Genomic DNA, 25,930 nt, shown 5'->3' on the forward strand with positions numbered 1-25,930 from the left:
CAGAGTGTAGCTTGTTGCTTCAATCGCTTCTGCTCTTGATATTGGGAAGTCTTTATTTAGCTCCTATGTCTCTTTCTCATTCATCAGTAATTTCAGTCACTCAGTCGCGTCCGACCCTTTGTGACCCCATGGGCTGCAGCACACCAGGCTTCCCTGTCTGTCACCAACTCAAACTTGCATCCATCAATTCAGTGATGCAATCTCATACTCTGTCCTCCTTCTCTATCCCTTTCTCCTCCCACCTTCAATCTTTCCCAGTGTCAGGGTCTTTTCCAACGAGTCTGTTCTTCACATCAGATGGCCAAAGTATTGGAGCTTCAGCTTCATCATCAGTCCTTCCAATGAATATTCAGGACTGATTTATTTTATGATTGACTGGTTTGATCTTGCTTTCTCATACTCTATTGTTTTATGTGTGTGTGTATATTTGCTTTTGTTTTGTTTTGTTTTTTAGGACTTAATGTCTGTCACTACAAGATACTCCAGCTTACCTTGTATATTTTCTGTCCTAATCAGGGATACAGTCATTTCCTCAAAGAGTCTTTGGTTTTGTTCTTATTAGAGAGTGTTGTTACAAACCAAGATCCAGTACAATGTGTGTCATGGCTCTATTGTGTTTTATTTTACTTCATGAATCTGTAGCAAAATGATATACTAAACAGCAGAGAAGGCAATGGCACCCCACTCCAGTACTCTTGCCTGGAAAATCCCATGGATGGAGGAGCCTGGTAGGCTGCAGTTCATGGGGTCGCTAAGAGTCGGACACGACTGAGTGACTTCACTTTCACTTTTTACTTTCATGCATTGGAGAAGAAAATGAAACCCACTCCAGTGTTCTTGCCTGGAGAATCCCAGGGGGGGGGGGGAGCCTGGTAGGCTGCCATCTATGGGGTTGCACAGAGTCAGACACGACTGAAGCGACTTAGCAGCAACAGCACCAACTTTAGCAAGGAAATGAGGAAAATTATCATGTGTTGAGTAGTTTTCAAAGCTGTGCTTTAGAGGTTTGTATCATCTTAATGTATTTAATTTTATTTTTCATTCATACATTGCTGAGCCTTTAAGTTGCATCCAATATTATATTGTCATAAAATGAGGAATTTAGTTTTCTTTTATTTCTTGTCACCTCTCTCCAAAATGGCATATATTTGTTATTATATTTTGCTGTATTTATATAAAGACAATTATTATTTTTCATCTTATAATTTTTAGAAAAACTATTTCTAGTATATTTAGAAAACACTAAAAAAATTATAGGTGGTATATTTCTTGAGCTTCAGGAAAAAAATTGTAGGTGGTATATTTCCTAAGCTTCAAAAATATGGGAATATTATTTTATTGTCTTTAGATGAGAAAGGTAAATTGATTTGATATAGAAATTTGATGGTACAATTTCTTTCAAATATCTTCAAATATTGCTTCATTGACTTAATATTGTACAGCAGAAATCTGAGCACTTACCAATAACATAAATCTTTAAAGGAAACTCTTTTCTATTTATTGGACATTTGAAAATGTTTTCTTAAAATTCATATATTCTATATACATACATTTCAACAATTTGACACTTGTGCTATTTCAATGTGCAAGCTAATTTATTATTTTTTTGTTCAGAAAGTTTTTCCCCCTTTTTTTTCACTGTTATTGAAGATGCATTATTGAAAATACCATTATTGTATTCTCTTTTTGTATTGGTGACATAAGTCATCAGAATATTAAGTTCCCATTTTCTATTCTATGTATTATCTTATGCAGTTTCCATGTCTTTTTTATTTTTGATAAGAGGATAATTGTTTAACAGTATTATGTTGGTTTCTGCCATACATCAATACGAATCAGCCATGAACATGTATATGTTCCCCTCCTTTTTGAATCTGCCTCCCACCTCCCATCCCATCCTACCTCTCTAGGTAGACACAGAGTATCAGATTTGAGCTCCCTGTATCATACAGCAAATTCCCACTCACAATCTATTTTACATATGATAATATATATGTTTCAATGCTATTCTGTCAATTCATCCCACCCTCTTTCCCCCACTGTGTCTGTTCTCTATGTCTGTGTTTCCATTGAAGTGAAGTGAAGTTGCTCATTTGTGTCTGACTCTTTGCGACCCTGTGGACTGTAGCCTACCAGGCTCCTCCATCCATGGGATTTTCCAAGCAAGAGTACTGGAGTGGGCTGCCATTTCCTTCTCCAGGGGATCTTCTCAACCCAGGGATCAAGTCTAAGTCTTCCGCATTGTAGCCAGACGCTTTACCGTCTGAGCCACTAGGGAAGTCATTGCTACCTTGCAAATAAGCTCGTCAGTATCATTTTTCTAGATTCCATATACGTGCGTTCATATACAATATTTGATTTTCTCTTTCTGAATTACTTTACTCTGTATAATAGGCTCTAGTTTCATTCACCTCATTAGAACTGATTCCAATGTGTTCTTTTTTATGGCCGAGTGATATTTCATTCCAAACATACAGCACTATTTCTTTGTCTATTCATCTGTTGATGGATATCTAGGTTGCTTCTGTGTCCTAGCTATTGTAAATAGTGTTGCAATGAACATTGTGGTGCATGTGTCTTTTTCAACTATGATTTCCTCAGGATATATGTCCAGTAGTGGGATTGCTGGGTTTCTCTGGGTAGCTGGGATTTTTTAGTCATACAGTAATTTTATTCTTAGCTTTTTAAGGAATCTACATACTATTCTCCATAGTGGTTGTATCAATGTATATTCTCACCAACAATGCAGGAGGGTTCCATTGTCTCCACAAGCTCTCCAAATTTATTGTTTGTAAATTTTTGATAATGGCCATTCTGACTGGTGTGAAGTGATAAGTGATTGTAGCTTTGATTTGCATTTCTCTAATAATGAACAATGTAGAGCATCTTTTCATGTGTTTATTAGCCATCTGTATGTCTTCTTTGAAGAAATATTTGTTCACGTGTTCTGCCCAACTGTTGTTTGCGTTGTTTGTTTGCTGATATTGAGCTTCATGGGCTGCTTGTATATTTTGGAAGTTAATCTTCTGTCCATTTCATCTTATTTTTATACTTTCCTCTATATGTGAGAATGATTTCTCAAGATAGTTCTCAATATTGTAGATTTGATACTCTGCATTCCCAGTTACATTCACCAGTGTTTCTAATCCATATTAAATTATTGATGTTGAAGATTATCTCTTCAAGTCCCATTTAACTTCTGCTTGTTTCATAATTTGCTTTCCACTGATTTCAGCATCTTGTATTTTTATCACCATTTACCCAATTTTAGAGTGTTTAATGCTATAATATTGTAACTCAGAAAGATATTTTTAAAACATATCCTAAATATTTTTGCCAAAATATATTTTTCTTTTCATACAAGAAATGACACAAAGCTTGTCACTATTTACATGGTTGAGTGATTCTCAAATTAAACATGTATCAGTATAACATAGGAGGACTGCTAAAATGTAATTTATGGGCCCCATTATACCTACTCAAAAATTATTTTGAGATCGTGTAGAATTTTTCAAAACTATTTTCTTCATTCCTTGTAAAGAGACATATATGTATCCTTACCTACTGCTACATGGTTTAGAGTACTTCCTATTTGTATATTTGGGCAAAATAATATAAGTTTATGTAACACATACCACATCCACACGTGCATTTCAAACAAAATTATGCAGGTCCAATCCATCTCTTGATGTTCACCTCTGTTAGGAGAACAATATGTGCCAGGAAGCAACTGTTCTTACAGGCTAAGTCCAAGAACAAGAAAACATGAAAACATGTACTTCAAATTACCAGCAGTTCTGAGCCATAAACAGAAGCTTGTTGCAAGTACCTGAAGTTTGGAACTGTTATATTACAACAAAGCTGACAAATGTGGCTAAGGGGAAGGCTGGGGGATTTGTACATTTAGCAAGCTTCCAAAGTAAGGCTGATATAGGTGGTACATGGAGCACATACAGGAAAGCATCAGCTGAGTGCCTGCTAAAAGCATCACTTATGTCATTGATATTTTGTTTGATTATTGCTGGAAACCTAAGTCACACTTGCAGTATCTGGCAGTCATTCATCTACCATGGCTCCGCCTGCGCATCATCCCTGATCTTCAGTTTCTGAGAAGGGGATTTTTTCCAGACAGTTTGCATCAGTCTGGAACTCTTTTCTTGCCTGAAAACAATCCAATAAAACTGTACCCCCAGAAGGCTCTTGTTCCACCCATTTTCTATTGCTGATTTCGCATCCCAGGACATAGTGCACTACTGATTTCCCCCTGCTTCTTCCAGGAACACTGCTGAGAAATTTATTTGATAAGTGAGGCACACAAAAAGAAACACCAATGAAGGGAATAGGAAAATGAAGGCTTTTTCATTGCCTGCCTGCCTCACAGAGCAGATCCAATGTGATATGAGGCCTGGCTATCTCCCCTAGGTCAGCAAATAATCCATACCTCTGACACAGAGAACACACTAGGTATAATTTCTAGTTCTAATTTACTGATTTCCTGCATTGTTCTGACTTTTCATATCAGCATCTTTTGGTCATTAGAAACTCTCTTAAGGCCTGAGAGATGTAACCAATTTTCTGAATTGCTATTTCTACTGATAATTTTCCTTCTCTCCACATTTTCAGTGGAAGTTTGGGGAAAGCATTGACTAGCTGGTTACCATCCTGACCTGAACATCCAAAATGACCTTGTTCAGAAGATTTTTAAAAGTCACAGGAGCTAAATAACCCCTAATATCTGGGGGAAATAGATGAATAATCTTGAATTAAGAGTATGCAGTAAATAAGCAGTGGGTTGCCAGAGTTCTGTTATAATGTTGGTCATGTGAGGCTCAGCAGGGTGTCCTAGACCCTACAGGAAGCTGTAGTCAAGATTACTATATGTGCTGCAAGTAGAAACAAGTCTATTGTGACTAAGAAACTTGTATTAGAAGATTCAAAGTGATTTTTAAAAAGAAGTCACAAGTAATTCATTGTATTCATGATGCTTATCAAGCTCATTAAAGGAAATAGAAAAAGTTTTGACATAAGTAATCATCTAATACCTAAAAGAGTACAAATTTCCAAAATGCTGCCTGTCTGGAAGACTGTCTTATAATTTTTATGACTATTGTCCTAGCAACTTTTATATAATGAGGAAAAATAATTCTGACATTAATTTCTCACAATGCCTCTGGCCACAAGATGAGATAAATTTACCCACTTATTTTTGAATATATGGAAGTTGTGGCATTTGAAGCATATAGAATAGATACATTGTTAGCATTCTTATTATAATAATTTTAAGGGTGAAGCCATATGGCATTTCATAGGTTTTCTTAGGGCATACATTTTAAGCTTTCTAAATTGATGTTAGTAATATTTCTTGAAGTAAATTCATTCACTCTTCTTCTAGGAAACAGCAAATAAGCAAGTGTCTCTTCATTAGAAATACCTCCAGGGTCAAATAGAGAATATACCTGTCCCTGACTGAGTTCAACCTAGAAAGCAAAGGTTTTGCATGCCACTTAATGTTTCACTTCTAGAGTGATACACTAACTAAGGCAATAATGATATATCTGAGATGTTTTGTAAAGAGAAATTATAGGAATTTGATTCACATTCAAGATTATTATTCTCATTATCTGACCTAGTAAATGAAATTTAGAGGAAATAATTCAGTATGAAGATCTTCTCCAACATTTTTCACAGCTAATGGATTTAAGTTCAGCCTATGCTATAAAAGGTGTGGATAGTTTATTTCCCTTGAAAAGTTTTGTAGGAAAGCTTGTTACACCCTTACAGCTCAATAAGAAGAATACAAGTCTTCTGATTTCCCTAGTAAGTAAGTAAAGCTGAGTATCAGCTCATGACACATTTTATGCCTTATGAACTGTGTTGAACCATCTTCAGCTGTGTATACTTTACATTTATGCTTTTTGAGAACATGTAAATAATTCTAATGAAACCTTGAATATATTTAGTGGATCATTGAATTAGATACTTTTTTAAAATTATGAGTTGCTAATCATAACATAATAATGATCTCGACTCAAATTGCTAAACTCATAAAATATATGGATATAATTTTACTATTTCCAAATTTAAAAACCAAAGATTAAATTGCCTATACTAACATCAAGTGCACAATTCCTAAGAGTGGTGTCCTGCCGTAACCAATGATATAAAAATATGGATAAAATTAACTAGGCTATAATTATAGATGGAAAACCACAACAAACCAATGCAGGGACATAGTTGATTTAGGAATAAATAACTATAGTTAATAGAACTTTGTCTGAATGCTGGAAAACATACAAATTTAGCTGATAGTTGAGAAAAATGGTATGATTTTAGTTACTGAAAGCAAATTCATGAAATTAGCCAAACATAGCTCATTTATTGGTAAGACCAAATTGTCACCAAACTAGGAAATCTGGTAGGCCAAGGTTAAGCGATATGTGTTTTGTTTGCTTCAAACATTCTTAAATAATGAAAGAAACGGTAGCAGCTTTATGGAACTGATTGATGCAATCTCAACTCACTAGGTTTATGGTTCTTAACAAAAAACAGCTATATCATGCATGAGCCACATTATGAAGAAAAAGTGCCAAAAGAAAGGAGGACTTGTACCTCATCTCAGGACAATGATAGAAAATCAATTAAAAGTGCTAGAATTATTTCATTGTTAGATGATTAATGTAAACAAATACCAACAAGTTCAATTTTGAAAAACTGAAGTAATTAAATGGAATTGTATGGTGTAATGATTATCAAAAAGAAAAAAGAATTTGGAAAGGCATAATTTCTCTTCAGTATACACATTTCAAAAAATGCATTGGAAATTAAATCAGAAGTTAGTGAAATTAAATACCTAATATCACATTTATCTGATTATACAGTGAACGTGACAAAAGATCCAAGGGATTAGATCTGCGCAGAGTGCCTGCAGGACTATGGATGGAGCTTCATAACATTGTACAAGAGATAGTGATCAAAACCATCCCCAAGGAAATGAAATGCAAAAAGGCAAAATGATTATCTGAGGAGCCCTTACAAATAGCTGAGAAAACAAAAGAAGCCAAAGGCAAAGGAGAAAAAGAAAGATATCCATCTAATTCAGAGTTCCAAAGAATAGCAAGAAGAGATTAAAAAAAAAAAAAAAAGCCTTCCTAAGCAATCAAAGCAAAGAAATAGAGGAAAACAATAGAATGTGACAAACTAAGATCTCTTCAAGAAATTTATAGATACCAAGGGGACATTTCATGCAAAGATGGGCACAATAAAGGACAGAAATGGTATGGACCTAGCAGAAGCAGAAGATATTAAGAAGAGGTGGCAAAAATACATAGAAGAGCTATACAAAAAGATATTTATGACTGAAATAATCATGAGGGTGTGATCACTCACCTAGAGCCAGACATTCTGGAATGTGAAGTCAAGTGGGCCTTAGGAAGTATCACTATGAACAAAGGTAGTGGAGGTGATGGAATTCCAACTCAGTTATTTCAAATCCTAAAAGATGCTATGAACGTGCTGCCCTCAATATGCCAGCAGTTTTGAAAAACTCAGCAGTGGCCACAGGACTGGAAAATATTAGTTTTCATTACAATCCTGAAAAAAGGCAATGACAAAGTATGTTCAAACTACCACTCGATTGCATTCACCTCACATGCTAGCAAAGTAATGCTCAAAATTCTCCAAGCTAGGTTTCCACAGTAGGTGAACCAAGAATTTTTGGATATTAAAACTGGATTTAGAAAAAGGAGAGGAAGCAGAGGTCAAATTGCCAACATCTGTTGGATCATAGAAAATGCAAGAGAATTTAAGAAAAACATCTACTTCTTTATTGATTACACTAAAGTCTCTGACTGTGGGGATCACAGAAAACTGTGGAAAATACTTAAAGAGATGGGAATACCAGACCACCTGACCTTCCTCCTGAGGAATCTGTATGCGGGTCAAGAAGCAACGATTAAAACCAGACACGGAACAACAAACCTGGTTCCAAATTGGGAAAGGAGTACATCACGGCTGTACATTGTCACCATGCTTATTTAACATTTATGCAGAGAACATCATGCAAAATCCTAGGCTGGACACAAGCTAGAATTACGATTTCTAGGAGAAATATCAATAACCTCAAATATGCAGATGGCACCACATTATGGCAGAAAGCTAAGAGAAACTGAAGAGCCTCTTCATGAAGGTGAAAGAGGAGAGTGAAAAAGTTGGCTTAAAACTCAATGTTCAAAAACCAAAGGTCATGGCATCCGGTCCCATCACTTCATGGCAAGTATATGGGGAAACAATGGAAACAGTGACATACTTTATTTGGGGGGGCTCCAAAATCACTACAGATGGTGACCATAGCCAGGAAATTAAAAGACACTTGCTTTTTGGAAGAAAAGCTGTGACCAACTTGGACAGAATGTTAAAAAGCAGAGATATTACTTTGTTGACAAAGATCTGTTTAGTCAAAGCTATTTTCTTTCCAGTAGACATGTATGACTGTGAAAGTTGAACCATAAAGAAAGCTGAACAGCAAAGAATTTATGCTTTTGAATTGTGGTGTTGGAGAAGACCTTGAGAGTCCCTTGTACTCTGAGGAGATCAAACCTGTCAATCTTAGAAGATCAGTCCAGAATATTCATTGGAAGGAATGATTTTGAAGCTGAAGCTCCCATACTTTGACCACCTGATGTGAAGTACTGACTCATTGGAAAAGACCCTGATTCTGGAAAGGATTGAAGAGAGGAGGAGAAGGGGATGGGAGAGGACAAGATGGTTAGATGGCATCAATGACTTGATGGGCATGACTTTGAGCAAGCTCCAGGAATTGGTGATGGCCAGGGAAGCCTGGCATGCTGCAGTCCATGAGGTTGCAAGGAGCTGGACACGACTGAGCAACTAAATTGAATAGGACTGATATCAAAATTGGGTTGAGGAATTGAAACTAAAGATAATATAACTTTAATGTAAAGCATATCATTTTCATTTCTGTGGTATGTGGATCAATCATTGCTGCAGTGGTAGATAAACCTTAAAGCAGTGATTAGAATAAGACTAGAAAAATAAAAGTGGTTTAATTGGGAAGGAAGAAATAAAATGGTCTTTATCTTCAGATGGAATGATAATATTTGTAGAGAAGCCTAAAGAATTAAGAGTAAACTGACAAAGATGTGGTTATAATTGTTGCAAAATGTATGGTTAATACCGAAATGTTAATGGATTTTTTACAGATCAATAATAAAAAATAAATGTATTTGAAATTAAAAACACACTACTCTTTACCTTAGCACCCTTAGAAGTGAAATACTTAAGTAAAAATCAAGATATTGACACTATTTTTGTGAGGAAAACTATAAAACTCTGATGAAACATACCAAGGAAGAACTAAATAAATGGAGAAATATGTTATATTCTTGAATAGGAAGACTCAGTATTGTCAACACGTCAGTTCTTTTCAACCTGAAGTATGGATTTAAAACAAGTCCAACCAAAATTCCAACTCATTTTTCATATATTGACGAAGGACACCTAAAGTTTATACAGACAGGGAAAGATGCATATCAGCTAACTAATATGTAAAGTTTAGAGGACTGTTATTACACTATTTCATGAGTAGAAATATATGAAATAGAGACAAGAAAAATAATTTAAAAGAACAACAAAATTTAGAGATGTTCTCATAAATGATATATGAATTTGAAAACTATATAGCCAAACTAATTTAAAAAAAAAACAAAACTCAAAATCAGGAAAGAGGAAACATTACAATCAATGCCACAGACATAAAATAGCTCATGAGACTGAAGAATTATATGCCAACATCACCTCGAAGAAATAGATACATTCCTAGAAATATACAATGAACCAAGACTGAACCCTTAAGAAATAAAAAATCTAAACCGATCAGTAATGAATGTGTATTGCTGGCAGATCCATTACCATTCTGAACCACCAGAGAATCTTAAAGAGACTGAATCAGTAATCAAAAACTCCAACAAGGAAAAGTCTGTCACCTGGTGATCTCACTGGTGAGTTCTCCCAAATATTTGAAAGAGAATTCATATGAATCTTCTCAACTCTTCTAAAAATCAGAGAGCATAGAAAAATCCAACACATCTTCGAGGTCAATGTTACTCTAATATCAAATCTAGAGAATACTATAAGAAAACTACATGACAATAACCCTGATAAATATGGAGGCAAACTTTCCAACAAAATACTAGCAAGCCAACTCAACAGTACATTAGAAGGATTAACTCCATGATCAAGTGGGATATATTTCTGTTCTATTCAGTTGCTCAGTCGTGTCCAACTCTTTGCGATCCCATGAACTGCAGCAGACCAGGTCTCCCTGTCCGTCGCCAACTCCCAGAGTCCACCCAAACCCAAGTCTATTGAGTCAGTGATGCCATCTAACCACCTCATCCTCTGTCATCCCATTCTCCTCCTGCCCTCAATCTTTCCCAGTATCAAGGTCTTTACAAATGAGTCAGCTGTTTGCATGAGGTGGCCAAAGTATTGGAGTTTCAGCTTCAATATGAGTCCTTCAAATGAACACCCAGGACTGATACCCTTTAGGATGGATATCCTTGCAGGGCAAGAAACTCTCAAGAGTCTTCTCCAACACCACAGTTCAATAGCCTCAATTCTTTGGCACTCAGCTTTCTTTATAGTCCAACTCTCACTTCCATACATGACTACTGGTAAAACCATAACCTTGACTAGACAGACCTTTGTTTGTCTAATAATGTCTCTGCTTTTTAACATGCTGTCCAGATTGGTCATAACTTTCCTTCCAAGGAGTAACAGTCTTTCAATTTCATGGCTGCAATCACCATCTGCAGTGATTTTGGAGCCCAGAAAAATAAATTCAGCCACTGTTTCCACTGTTTCGCCATCCCTTTGCCATGAAGGGATGGGACCAGATGGCATGATCTTCATTTTCTGAATGTTGAGCTTTAAGCCAACTTTTTCACTTTCCTCTTTCACTTTCCTCAAGAGGCTCTTTATTTCTTCACTTTCTGCCATAAGGGTGGTGTCATCTGCATATCTGAGGTTATTGATATTTCTCCCAACAATCTCGCTTCCAGCTTGTGCTTCCTCCAGCCCAACATTTCTCATGATGTACTCTGCATATAAGTTAAATCAGCAGGATGACAATATACAGCCTTGAAGTCCTCTTTTTCCTATTTGGAACCAGTCTGTTTTTCCATGTCCTGTTCTAACTTGCTTCCTGACCTGCATATAGGTTTCTCAAGAGGCTGGTCAGGTCCTCTGGTATTCCCATTTCCTTCAGAGTTTTCCACAGTTTATTGTGATCCACACAGTCAAAGGCTTTGGCATAGTCAATAAAGCAGAAATAGATATTTTTCTTGAACTTTCTTGCTTTTTTGATGACCCATTGGATGTTGGCAATTTGATCTGTGGTTCCTCTGCCTTTTCTAAAACCAGCTTGAACATCTGAAAGTTCACGGTCCACATATAGCTGAAGCCTGGGTTGGAGAATTTTGAGCATTTCTAGCGTGTGAGATGAGTGCAATTGTGCAGTAGTTTGAGCATTCTTTGGCACTGAGGGATGCAACGAGGGTTCAACATATCCAATTCAATAAAGTCATATGCCACGTTAACAAACTGAGAGATTAAATTTATATGACTATCTCAATAGATACAGTAGAAATATTTGCCAAAATTAAACATCCTTTCAAAGTAAACACTGAAAACTGAGAAGGCATGTGCATCAAAATAATAAAGGCTATAAATGACAAAGTCACAGCTAACTTAGATTGAGTAATTTTTTCTAAGACCAAAAGCAAGACAAGTGCATCCACATTCACCACCGTTTTCACTGTAATACAGAACGTGATAGCCAGAGTAATTAGGCAAGAAAAAAACAAATGGAACCTAAATCAGAGAGAAAGAAAATTGTCTCTATTTTCAGATCCTATGTTTTTATGTATTGACAATCCTAAAGCATCCACCCAAAAAAATTATTAGAACTAATAAATTCAATAAAGTTGCAGAAAAAAATCAACAAAGAAAAATTTGAGTTTCTACACACTCACAGAAATCTGTTGAGAAAAAAAAAATTAAATCAATCTTATTTGTAGTAGCAACAAAATAATGAAATACTTAAGATTAAATGTAACCAGTGAAGTGGAAAATCTGTACACTAACCGTAGGGCATTGATGAAAGAAATTAAAGACAATGCAAATAAATGGAAAGATATTTCATGTTCATGGGTTGGGAGAATAAAAATCATTAAAATTTCCATAATACCAAAGCCATCTATGAACTCAGTATGACCCCATCAAAATTCCAATGGTATTTTTCAAAAAATTCCAAAATTTACATAAAACCCTGAAAGACCAAAAACAGCAACCCTCTCCAGTATTCTTGCCTGGACAATTACATGGATGGAGGAGCATGGCAGGCAACAGTCCATGGGGTTGCAGAGTCGAACATGACTGAGCAACTAAGCAAATTGTTAGGTTGGCAATATTTTCTCAATTGACCTAAAAGGTCAATGCAATTTCTATCAAAATATAATCTGCCTTTTAAAAATTTATTTTTATTGAATTATTGTTACTTTACTATGTTGAGTCAGTTTTGGCTCTACAGCAAAGTGTATCAGCTATATGCATATATTTATTCCCTCTATTTTTATTTCCTTTCCATTTAAGTCACCACAGAGTACTGAGTGTTAATTTCTGGTGTACAGCAAAGTGATTCAGTTACATATATGCACATCTATATTAGTATTTGTACATATATGTATAAATATTTAAAATTTCAGAGTATTGGTCATTATAACAAGATATTGAACATCGTCCCCTGTGGTATCAGAGAAGGCAACGGCACCCTTGGAAAATCTTGCCTGGAAAATCCCAAGGATGGAGGAGCCTGGTAGGCTGCAGTCCATGGGGTCGCTAAGAGTTGGACATGGCTGAAGCGACTTAGCAGCAGCAGCAGCCACTGTGCTATAGTATATCTTCATTACTTATTATTTTATAGAGATTAGTTTTCATCTACTAATTCCAAACTCTTAAATTATCCCACCTTTTTCTCTTTGGTAGTCATAAATTTGTCTTCTATGTTTGTCTGATCTTGTTTTGTAAGTACATTCATTTGTATCATTTTTTAGATTTCACATATAAGAGATATCATACAGTATCACATGATATTATGATAATCTATTGGTCTTTCCATGTTACTACAAATGGCATTATTTATTCTTTTTATGGATAAGTATTATTCTACCATATGTATAAGGTAGAATATTGTTGGTAGAATATATCTATATTTCAGTTCAGTTCAGTTCAGTCGCTCAGTCTTATCCGACTCTTTGCGACCACATGAATCGCAGCACTCCAGGCCTCCCTGTCCATCACCAGGTCCCGGAGTTCACTCAGACTCACGTCCATCGAGTCAGTAATGCCATCCAACCATCTCATCCTCTGTCGTCCCCTTCTCCTCCTGCCCCAAATCCCTCCTAGCATCAGATCTTTTCCAATGAGTCAACTCTTTGCATGAGGTGGCCAAAGTACTGGAGTTTTAGCTTCAGCATCATTTCTTCCAAGGAAAGCCCGGGGCTGATCTCCTTCAGATGGACTGGTTGGATATCCTTGCAGCCCAAGGGACTCTCAAGAGTCTTCTCCAACACCACAGTTCAAAAGCATCAATTCTTCAGTGCTCAGCTTTCTTCACAGTCCAACTCTCACATCCATACATGACCACTGGAAAAACCATAGCCTTGACTAGATGGACCTTTGTTGGCAAAGTAATGTCTCTGCTTTTGAATATGTAATCTAGTTTGGTCATAACTTTTCTTCCAAGAAGCAAGCATCTTTTAGTTTCATGGCTGCAATCACCATCTGCAGTGATTTTAGAGCCCCCCAAAATAAAGTCTGACACTGTTTCCACTGTTTCCCCATCTATTTATTCCTTTTTCTTCTAATTGGGCCATAACCTACAGTATGATGCTGAATTAGAAGTGGTGAGAGTAAACATATTTTCTTTTGTTCTGATCTCAAGTGGAAAGAATTCAGACATTTACCATTAAGTATAATGTTACCTGTAAACTTTTTAAGAAGCATTTTACATTTCAGGAAGTTCCTCTCTATTTTTCATTTGAGTGTTTTTTTCATGTTGAATTGTATCCAATGCTTTTTTTTTTACATCTTTTGATGTGGTTGTGTGTTTTTATTTGTTATTATATAGTATTAATATTATGCATAATATTTGTTGAATTTTTAATGTTTAATTATCTTGAGATTTTAATGTTAAACTGTTTGTAATGGGATAAATTCCATTTGATCAAGATACATAATCATTTTTGTATGTTTCTGGATTTCATTCACTAGATTTTGTTGAGTATTTTTTCATCTATACTCATTTATAACTTTATTGCTACTTATGTTTCAGGTATTCCTTTGGAAATGGTGTATGGATTCATTACATATTCTAATGTATTATCTATAGGTTATAAGATAAAGTCAAGCATGTATCTGCTGATATTTTTTAAGTTGACCTGATTTCATACTTAGGAATGTCTCTTAGTAGTAGGCTTCCCTAATGGCTCAGATGGTAAAGATTCTGCCTGCAATGCAGGAGACCCATGCTCTATTTCTGGGTTGGGAAGATCCCTTGGAGAAGGAATGGCAACCCACTCCAGTATCCTTGCCTGGAGAATTCCATGAACAGAGGAGGCTGGCAGGCTATGGTCCACAGGGTAGCAAAGAGTCAGATACCACTGAGCGACTATCACTCACTCACTCTATTACAAAATATAATAATATTCTTATGTCATATTTTTTAAATAAGCTCTCCACCTCTCAGAGCCTAGCTTTAGAATGGAGGCAAAATCATGCAAGCATCATAATGTAAAGTTTTTCAAGTATAAACTGCAGCCCATGGAAAGAAAGTCTTTGTGTCATTTGTAATTTTTTTTTTTTATATTGGCTGTATTAAGAAAAAAAAATTCTATTAATGATTTTCAGGTCAGTCATCAGATCCCTGGGGGAGATTTCTGCTCTGGCTGTGATATTCTGAGGCAAAAAATTAAGAAGTCTTTGGAAAAAGTATCATCACCTTTGTCTTATTTCATCTGATTTATAGTTTTCATTTCTATTATTCCCATAAAAATTTTAATTTCACATTTTTAGATTTTCTTATTTCTTTGATAAACTAACTTCAATGTACGATTTATTTTCAGAATTATTTATAGTAACAGACACAGTGATCCACATTCCTCTTTACAGACAGCTTTTGTCAGAAATTCATTACTTTGTGATATGAGGAAAAAGATTATCAGTCTGGTGTGGAATATTATTTCTGTAGTGTCATAGAATAGCCATCTCTCAAGTAATATCTGGAAGTAGAATGTTTGCTTGAGGCTTAAAAGTAATAGCACATGTTTTATCCTCAATTAACATAAAACAATCATTGAAAATAAAATTGATCCAGTGATTTGGATTGAAAGTCATCTCCATATGACTGATTTACATTTTGATAATATATTTTTTATGTCACACATCTCTAAGTTTCATATCATGAGTATTTCAGAGATGAAATTGTTGGCGACTTTATAACTTTCTGGGTTGATAATGATCATGTATCATGATGCATTACCTTTGAGTTGCACTCTAACCAGGGATTAAACCACAACCAACATAGTTACCTTCCAACCTGGCAAAATAGTGGAGCATCAGAATTTGCTCAGGCAATTACATCCTTGAGATCTCCTAAAGTTTGGAAGTAAGAACCAGAATCTTAGGACATAAAGGTTTTCAGATACAAATAATGGTATGGCAAATCTTAATTTTATGATTTTTCTGTACTGATGCTACTTTCAGTTTTATGTTACAAAGAGAGACTTATTCAGGGATATAATTTAATCTCCTGATACTGACAATATCTGTGTTATTAATCAAGTTCTACAGCTTCTTCAGTTCAGTTCAGTTCAATTCAGTTCAGTCGCTCAGGCGTGTCTGACTCTTTGCGACCCCATGAATCGCAGCACGCCAGGCCTCCCTGTCCATCACCATCAGCCGGATTTCACTCAGACTCACGTCCATCGAGTCCGTGATGCCATCCAGCCATCTCATCCTCGGTCGTCCCCTTCTCCTCCTGCCCCCAATCCCTCCCAGCATCAGAGTCTTTTCCAATGAGTCAGTTCTTCGCATGAGGTGGCCAAAGTACTGGAGCTTCAGCTTTAGCATCATTCTTTCCAAAGAAATCCCAGGGTCAATCTCTTTCAGAATGGACTGGTTGTATCTCCTTGCAGTCCAAGGGACTCTCAAGAGTCTTCTCCAACACCACAGTTCAAAAGCATCAATTCTTTGGCGCTCAACTTCCTTCACAGTCCAACTCTCAGATCCATACATGACCACAGGAAAAACCATAGCCTTGACTAGACGGACCTTAGTCAGCAAAGTATTGTCTCTGCTTTTGAATATACTATCTAGGTTGACCATAACTTTTCTTCCAAGGAGTAAGTGTCTTTTAATTTCATGGCTGCAGTCACCATCTGCAGTGATCTTGGAGCCCAAAAAAATGAAGTCTGACACTGTTTGCACTGTTTCCCCATCTATTTCTCATGAAGTGATGGGACCAGATGCCATGATCTTTGTTTTCTGAATGTTGAGCTTTAAGCCAACTTTTTCACTCTCCTCTTTCACTTTCATCAAGAGGCTTTTTAGCTCCTCTTCACTTTCTGCCATAAAGGTGGTGTCATCTGCATATCTAAGGTTATTGATATTTCTCCTATTGACATAATGAAATCCCTCTCAGTATAGTGAAGATGAAGAACATATCAGGAATAAAATTCTTACACTTACTTCTGCAATTGTCATTCTCAATGTGCATACTTGAAGATTGTATTGGTAATTCAATAAGGCAGTAAATTCCCAAATATCTTCCTGGAATTACTCTGAAACTCATGCCAGTAATTCTAAATGGTCATTAGACTGTGTGACAAAATTAAAGACACCATATTGTCTAATAATTTGTTTCTATCTAGGAAAGAATGTTTAACCCAGGTAAAACCTTTGAAACCCAGAGATATTAAATTTCATGTCCAAGATATCATTTTTAGTCAATGGTTGAGATTAAAATGTATATTTACTATATCACACTGTTGTTAATACCAATCTACTTTTACACTTTATTAAGCATCACACAATGACATGGCCAAATATTTCTTTGACATAAATAGATGTTGTATTTATTTAAGGCATATCATGAAGGAAAGAGCAAGGAACTGATGCACTAACAGCTCCATTATCAAAGTCAGACCCAAGATAGAAACATCACATAGTTTTCAGCATTGTGCCTGGTACCTATGAAACCATATGGCAGGGGTGAAATGTAATAATGTTAAAGGAAGCAAGATAGCACTCATAAGAAAGATGTTTCCCAAGGCACAAGGCACACAATTCCTCAGTGTGACAACAATTGTGATAGCTACAGGCCACCAAAGAAAGAAGTATTGTGACAGCTATAAGACACCAAAAAGGATCTCTGTTCTGGTAACAAGCAAAGAAGTAAATTGACGGCTGTTAGAAAAGCTAAAGAGAGAAACACACTTCTCTTAATCTCTTTTTGAGACTTTACTCTTTTGTAGTTCTTATTCCTTTACTCAAATATTGTCAAACTTTAAAACTTTTACTTCATCTGCTAAAGGTACAATAATAATAAAAATAATATAGATGCATATACAAAAGATGGGTTGAATGTAATCAGATCAGTTCAGTTTAGTCGCTCAGTTCAGTTCAGTTCAGTCACCCAGTCAAGTCCGACTCTTTGAAACCCCATGAAATGCAGCACAACAGGCCTGGCTGTCCATCACCAACTGCCAGAGCTACCCAAACCCATGTCCATTGAGTCAGTGATGCCATCCAGCCATCATCCTCTGTTGTCCTCTTCTCCTCCGGCCCTCAATCTTACCCAGCATCAGGGTCTTTTCCAATGAGTCAGCTCTTCACATCAGGTGGCCAAAGTATTAGAGTTTCAGCTTCAACATCAGTCCTTCCAATGAACACCCAGGACAGATATCCTTTAGGATAGACTGGTTGGATCTCCTTGCAGTCCAAGGGACTCTCAAGAGTCTTCTCCAACATCATAGTTCAAAAGCATACATTCTTTCGCATTCAGCTTTCTTTATAGTCCAACTCTCACATCCATACATGACAACTGGAAAAACCATAGCATTGACTAGATGGACCTTTGTTGACAAAGTAATGTCTCTACTTTTTAACTTGCTGTCTAGGTTGGTGATAACTTTCCTTCCAAGGAGTAAGCGTCTTTTAATTTCATGGCTGCAGTCACCATCTGCAGTGACTTTGGAGCCCAGAAAAATAAAGTCAGTCACTGTTTCCACTGTTTCCCCATCTATTTGCCATGAAGGAATGGGACTGGATGCCATGATCTTAGTTTTCTGAATGTTGAACTTTAAGCCAACTTTTTCACTCTCCTTTTTCACTTTCATCAAGAGGCTCTTTAGTTTTTCTTCACTTTCTGCCATAAGGGTGGTGTCATCTGCATATCTGAGGTTATTGATATTTCTCCCAGCAATCTTGATTCCAGCTTGTGCTTCCTCTAGCCCAGCATTTCTTATGATGTACTCAGCATATACGTTAAATTAGCAGGGCGACAATATACAGCCTTGAAGTATATTTCCTTTTCCTTTTTTTGAACCAGTCTTTTGTTCCATGTCCAGTTCTAACTGTTGCTTCCTGACTTGCGTACAGGTTTCTCAAGAGGCAAGTCTGGTGGTCTGATATTCCCATTTCTTTCAGAATTTTCTACAGTTTATTGTGATCCACACAGTCAAAGGCTTTGGCATAGTCAAGAAAGCAGAAATAGATGTTTTTCTGGAACTCTCTTGCTTTTTTGATGACCCAGTAGATGTTGGCAATTTGATCTCTGGTTCCTCTGCCTTTTCTAAAGCCAGCTTGAATATCTGGAAGTTCATGGTTCATGTATTGCTGAAGCCTGGCTTGAAGAATTTTGAGCATTACTTTACTAGCATGTGAGATGAGTGCAATTGTGCATTAGTTTGAACATTCTTTGGCATTGCCTTTCTTTGAGATTGGAATGAAAACTGACCTTTTTCAGTCCTGTGGCCACTGCTGAGTTTGCCATTTTGCTGACATATTCAGTGGAGCACTTTCAGAGCATCATCTTCCAGGATTTGAAATAGCTCAACTGGAATTCCATCACTTTCACTAGCTTTGTTCATTTTGATCCTCCCTAAGGCTCACCTGACTTAACATTCCAAAATATCTGGCTCTAGGTGAAGATGAGTGATCACACCATTGTGATTTCTGGGTTGTGAAGAACTGTCTTGTACAATTCTTTTGTGTATACTAGCCATGTCTTCTTAATATCTTCTGCTTCTGTTAGGTCCAAGCAATTTCTGTCCTTTATTGAGGCCATCTTTGCATGAAGTGTTCCCTTGGTATCTTTAATTTTCTTGACGAGATCTCTAGTCTTTCCCATTCTATTGCTTTCCTCTATTTCTTTGCATTGACAGTTGAGGAAGGCTTTCTTATCTCTCCTTGCTATTTTTACAAACCCTGCATTCAAATGAGTATATCTTTTCTTTTCTCCTCGGCCTGTCACTTCTCTTCTTTACGCAGTTATTTCTAAGGCCTCCTCAGACAGCCATTTTGCTTTTTTGAATTTTTTCTCTGGGATAGTCTTGATTCCTGCCTCTTGTAAATTTCATTCATTCGTGTCCAATTCTGTGACCCAGTGGACTGCAGCACACCAGGCTTTCCTGTCAATCAACAACTCCTGAAGTTTACTCAAATTCATGTCCATCAAGTCAGTGATGCCATCCAGCCTTCTCATCATCTATTGTCCCCTTATCCACCTGCCTTCAATCTTGCTTAGGATCAGGGTTTTTTCCAATGAGTCAGTTCTTCACATCAGGTGGCCAACTTATTGAAGTTTCAGCTTCAACATCAGTCCTTCCAATGAATATTCAGGACTGATTTTCTTTAAAATGGACTGGTTTGATCTCCTTTCAGTCCAAGGGACTCTCAAGAGTTTTTTTCCAACACTACAGATCAAAAGCATCAATTATTCATGGCTCTACTTTTCATATGGTCCAACTCTCATACATGACTAATGGAAAAACCGTAGCCTTGACTAGATGGAACTTTATTTGCAAAGTAATGTTTTTGATTTTAATATGCTGTCTATGTTGGTCATAAATTTCCTGCCAAGATGTGTCTTTTAATTTCATGGCTGAAGTCACCAACTGCAGTGATTTTTGGAGCCCCCCCCAAAATAAAGCCTCTCACTGTTTCCATTATTTCCCCATAGATGCCATGACCTTTGTTTTCTAAATGTTGAGTTTTAAGCCAACTTTTTCACTCTCTTTCACTTTCATCAAGAGGCTCTTTATATCTCCCTCGCTTTCTCCCATAAGTCAGGTGTTATCTACATATCTGAGGTTGTTGATATTTCTCCCAGCAGTCTTGATTCCAGCCTGTGCTTTATCCAGCCTGGCATTTCACATGATGATTCTTCATATATGTTAAATAGCAGGGTGACAAAATACAGTCTTGATGTACTCCTTTCCCAATTTGGACCAGTCTGTTGTTCCGTGTCCAGTTCTAACTGCTGCTTCTTGACTTGCATACAGATTTCTCAGGAGCCAGGTTAAGTGGTCTGGTATTCCCATCTCTTTAAGCATTTTCCAGTTTGATATGATCTGCACAGTCAAACTGTATAGCCTCTTGATGAAAGTGAAAGAGGAGAGTGAGAGAGTTGGCTTAAAGCTCAACATTCAGAAAACTAATATCATTGCATCTGGTCCCATCACTTCATGAGAAATAGATTGGGAAACAGTGGAAACTGTGTCAGACTTTATTTTGGGGGCTCCAAAATCACTGCAGATGGTGATTGCAGCCATGAACTTAAAAGAAGCTTGCTCCTTGGAAGGAAAATTATGACCAACCTAGATACCATATTCAAAAGCAGAGACATTACTTTGCCAACAAGGGTCCATCTTGTCAAGGCTGTGGTTTCTCCAGTGGTTGTGTATGTGGGATGTGGCAGTTGGACTGCAAAGAAAGCTGAGCACTGAAGAATTGATGCTTTTGAACTGTGGTATTGGAGAAGACTCCTGAGAGTCCCTTGGACTGCAAGGAGATCCAGCCAGTCCATTCTGAAGATCAGCCCTGGGATTTCTTCGGAAGGAATGATGCTAAAGTGAAACTCCAGTTTTGGCCACCTCATGCAAAGAGTTGACTCATTGAAAAGACTCTGATGCTGGGAGGGATTGGGGGCAGGAGGAAAAGAGCATGACAGAGGATGAAATGGCTGGATGGCATCACCGATTCAATAGATGTGAGTTTGAGTGAACTCCAGGAGCTGGTAATGAACAGGGAGGCTTGGCATGCTGCAATTCACGGGGTCGCAAAGAGTCAGACACGACTGAGCAACTGAACTGAACTGAACTGACACAGTCAAAGGCTTTGGCATAGTCAATAAAGCAGAAATAGATGTTTCTCTGGAACTCTCTTGCTTTTTCAATGACCCAGTAGATCTTGGCAATTTGATCTCTGATTCCTCTGCCTTTTCTAAATCCAGCTTGAACATCTGGAAGTTCACAGTTCACAAACTGGCTGGACAAAATTTGAGCATTACTATACGAGTGTATGAGATGAGTGCAATTGTGCAATAATTTGCACATTCTTTGGCATTGCTTTTCTTTGGGATCAAAATGAAAACTGACATTTTCCAGTCCTGTGGCCACTGCTGAGCTTTCCAAATTTGTTGGCATATTGAGTGCAGCACTGTGACAGCATCATCTTTTAAGGTTTGAAATAGCTCAGCTGGAATTCCATCACCTCCACTATCTTTCTTCATGTGATACTTCCTAAGGCTCCCTTGACTTCACATTCCACGATGTCTGGCTCTAGGTGAGTGATCACACTCTTGTAGTTATCTAGGTCATAAAGATATTTTTTGTATAGTCCTGTGTATTTGTGTCACCTCTTCATAATATTGTCTGCTTCTCTTAGGTCCCTACCATTTCTGTCCTTTATTGTGCCCATCTTTGCGTGAAGTGTTCCCTTGGCATCTCTAATTTTCTTGAAGAGATCTCTAGTCTTCCTCATTCTTTTCTTTTTATTCCCATTTCTTTTCTTTTACTCTATTTCTTTTCACTGATCACTGAGGAACATTTTATGTATCTGTGTTATTTTTTAGAACTCTGCATTCAAATGGGTATATCTTTCCTTTTCTCATTTTCCTTTAGCATCTCTTATTTTCTCAGCTCTTTGTAAGGCCTCCTCAGATATCCATTTTGCCTTTGAGCATTTCTTTTTCTGGAGGATGGTTTTGATCACTGCCTCCTGTACAATGTCACAAACCTCTGTCCATAGTTTTTCAGGCCCTCTATCAGACCCAATCCCTCGAATCTATTTGTCACATCCACTGTATAATTATAAGAGATTTGATTTAAGTCATACCTGAATGGTATAGAGGTTTTCTCCACTTTCTTCATTTTCACTCTGAATTTTGCCATAAAGATTTCATATCCTGAACCACAGTCAGTTCCCAGTCTTGTTTTTGCTGACTGTAGAGAGCTTCTCCATCTTTGGCTGCAAAGAATATAACCAATCTGATTTCGGAATTGACCCTCTGGTGATGTCCATGTATAGAATCTTCTCTTGTGTTATTGGAAGAGGGTGTTTGCTATGATCAGTGCATTCTCTTGGCAAAACTTTGTTAGCCTTTGTCCTACTTCATTTTGTACTTGAAGGTCAAATTTGCCTGTTACTTCAGGTATCTCTTGACTTCTTACATTTGTATTACAGTCCCCTATAATGAAAAGAACATCATTTTTTAGGTGTTAGTTCTAGAAGGTCTTGTAGGTCTTCATAGAACTATTCGACTTCAGATTCTTTAGCATTACTAGTTGGCACATATACTTGGATTACTCTGATATTTAATGATTTGCTTGGAAATGAACAGAGATCATTCTGTCCTTTTTGAGACTGCACGTAAGAACTGAGTTTCAGACTCTTGTTAACTATGAGGGCTACTTCATTTCTTCTAAGGGATTTTTGCTCATAGTAGTAGATATAATGGTCATCTGAGTTAAATTCACCCATTACAGTCTATCTTTTTGCCTTTTCATACTTTTCATAAGGTTCTCATAGCAAGAATACTGAAGTGGTTTGCCATTCCCTTCTCCAGTCAAGAATGCTGACACAATGGAGTACATCAAGGCTGTATTTTGTCATCCTGCATATTTAACTTATATGCAGAGTACATGATGAAAAATACTGGACTGGATGAAGCACAAGCTGGAATCAAGACTGTGAGGAGAAATATCAATAAACTCAGTTATGCAGATGGCAACACACTTCGGGCAGAAAGTGAAGATCTAAGAGCCTCTTGTGAAAGTGAAAGAAGAGAGTGAAAAGGTTGGCTTAAAACTCAACATTCAGAAAACTAAGATCATGGCTTCTGGTCCCATCACTTCATGGCAAATAGATGGGGAAACAATGGAAACTATGACAGACTTTACTTTGGAGGGAGGGTTCCAAAATCACTGCAGATGGTGACTCCAGCCATGAAACTAAAAGGCATTTACTCCTTGGAAGAAAGGCTATGATCAACCTAGACAGCATATTAAAAAGCAGAGACATTACTTTGCCAATAATGGTCCATCTAGTCAAAGCTATGATTTTTCCAGTAGTCATGTATGGTTGTGAGAGGTGGACTATAAAGACAACTGAGCACCGAAGAACTAATGCTTTTGAACTGTTGTGTTGAAGAAGACTCTTGAGAGTCCCTTGGACTGCAAGAAGTTCAAACCAGTCCATCCTAAAGGAAATCAATCCTGAATATTCATTGGAAGGTCTGATGCTGAAGCTGAAACTCCAATACATTGGCCACCTCATGTGAAGAACTGACTCATTGGAAAAGACTCTGATGCTGGGAAAGATTGAAGGCAGGAGAAGAAGAGGATGACAGAGGTTAAGATGGCTGCATGGTATCACCAACTCAATGGACATGAGTTTGAGTAACCTCCATGAGTTGTTGATGGACAGGGAAGCCTGGTGTACTGCAGTTCATGGGGTAACAGAGTTGGACAAGGCTGAGCAACTGAACTGAACTGATTCCAGTCCATTTTAATTTATTGATTCCTAAAAGGCCGATATTCACTCTTGAATGAATAATAAATTAAGAAATTCATTGGAATGGAATGAATTCCAGTGGATGGAATAACCAAATAGAAACCAATACAATCCATTTGAGAAATTCCTGAGCATTGTTAACTTCTCATAAGCCTTTTGAAGAAGTACCAAACCAAATAAACAAACAAGACACATCTCACAGATTTTGAACTTCAGCTACATAATTTAAGTAAGAATGAATGCAAATTAAACACAGAAAAAAAAGATTTTATTTATTGTATTTTTATTCAAATGCAAGTTATAACTTCCTTCTTTCTTTAATTTATATAGAATTATTTATTAAAAGGAGCATTATTGTGCATTGTCACTGTAGGAAACTGAACAAAGTAAAACACACAATAACCTAGAAATCTCCCACAATTTCATTCTTTCTAGATAAAAACTGTGTGAATCCTTACATATACAATAATATTTATAGTAGTTGATTTTTATTTATTATATAAATATAACAAAATTTGTAATATATGAATTTATAAACTATAAATTTAAAAAACATAAAATAATAAGTAAATATTATTTATAATAATATTTTCAATAGTATACAATAATTTAATTACATTCCAATGTTTAATTTTTTGTGTTCAGAATGTAAATAATTTTAAAGTTAAACATTATTGAATGGCATACATATTAAAGCTATAAAAGCAAAAGAATAAAAATATCATAGGAAATGCATAGAGTTATGATTCAGGTACATGGACTTTAAAGACTGATTGCGTGCATTTCAACCTAAGCTCCATCCTTGGGCTGTGTAATAGTAGACAAATGTCTTAAATCTTCTCAATTTTAATTTCCCTTATTTAGTAACTATCCTTGTAAATAAAATCTACAGTTCAGTTCAGTTCAGTTCAGTCGCTAAGTTGTGTCTGACTCTTTGCGACCCCACAAATCACAGCACGCCAGGACTCCCTGTCCATCACCAACTCCCAGAGTTCACTCAGACTAGCGTCCATAGAGTCAGTGATGCCATCCAGCCATCTCATCCTTGGTTGTCCCTTTCTCCTCCTGCCCCCAATCCCTCCCAGCATCAAAGTCTTTTCCAATGAGTCAACTCTTCTCATGAGGTGGCCAAAGTACTGGAGTTTCAGCTTTAGCATCATTCCTTCCAAAGATATCCCAGGGTTGATCTCCTTCAGAATGGACTGGTTAGATCTCCTTGCAGTCCAAGGGACTCTCAAGAGTCTTCTCCAGCACCACAGTTCAAAAGCGACTATCATTGTAAATAAAATCTACAGTAGCAAATTACAATAAAATAGCATAACTCATGCTTCATGACCCCTTTAATTTAATGTTTATATTGTTTCCAATTTCCTTTTCTTTTTTTTTTTCTTCATTACTTTTCTGCCATTTATAGAAATTCATCAATGACATTCATCCTCTAGCTCTTCTGTAAAACCTTAATTATTTACTTAGGATAAATTCCCAAGGGTGAAGTCATGATCAAAAAGTGTATACCTTTAAAAGACTTAAATATGCAAGACAGGAATTAGCTTCTAGAAGCACTATACTAACATACATTTACCTTAATATTATAAGAGAGATACCCTCATCCTTCCCAACATGATGATGTGTGTGGGTGTATGTAAATCTATATATGTTGGGGAATATATATGTGTATTTTAATGTCTGTATTTTGACAGCCCATAAATTCAGACAAATGGACTCTTACTATTTATACTAGTTGCCCTTTATGATTCCAAAGAACATGGCTTCCCACTGT

This window comes from Capricornis sumatraensis, chromosome 2, assembly GCF_032405125.1.
Source record: "Capricornis sumatraensis isolate serow.1 chromosome 2, serow.2, whole genome shotgun sequence".
NCBI classification, from domain to species: domain Eukaryota; kingdom Metazoa; phylum Chordata; class Mammalia; order Artiodactyla; family Bovidae; genus Capricornis; species Capricornis sumatraensis.